Below are 384 nucleotides of genomic sequence, written 5' to 3' on the forward strand. Positions count from 1 at the left end.
CGCTGCCCTTCCCGTCAAGTCTGGCTTCTGCCCCTTTTCTGGAGCTGAGCTGGGGGCCGGGGGGCGGCCTCCGTTAAGCCCTGCCCACCTGCCCGCAGGGGACGGACCCTGATGGCTTGTTCTCGGAGGCGGACGTGGTAGCCTGCGTCCTGGACATGGTCATGGCCGGCACTGAGACCACCTCGGCCACACTGCAGTGGGCAGCCCTCCTGATGGGCAGGCACCCGAGCGTGCAGGGTGGGTGTGCGGCCGCCCTCGCCTGCGCCAGCCCCCGGTGGGCGGGGCCCCGGGCCCAGGGTCGGAGGCCCCCAGGGACACTGGCGCCCTCTCTCACCTGCAGACCGGGTGCAGGAGGAGCTGGATCGGGTGCTGGGGCCCGGGCGG

The sequence above is a fragment of the Myotis davidii genome, unplaced genomic scaffold (genome assembly GCF_000327345.1).
Source record: "Myotis davidii unplaced genomic scaffold, ASM32734v1 scaffold1320, whole genome shotgun sequence".
NCBI lineage: Eukaryota > Metazoa > Chordata > Mammalia > Chiroptera > Vespertilionidae > Myotis > Myotis davidii.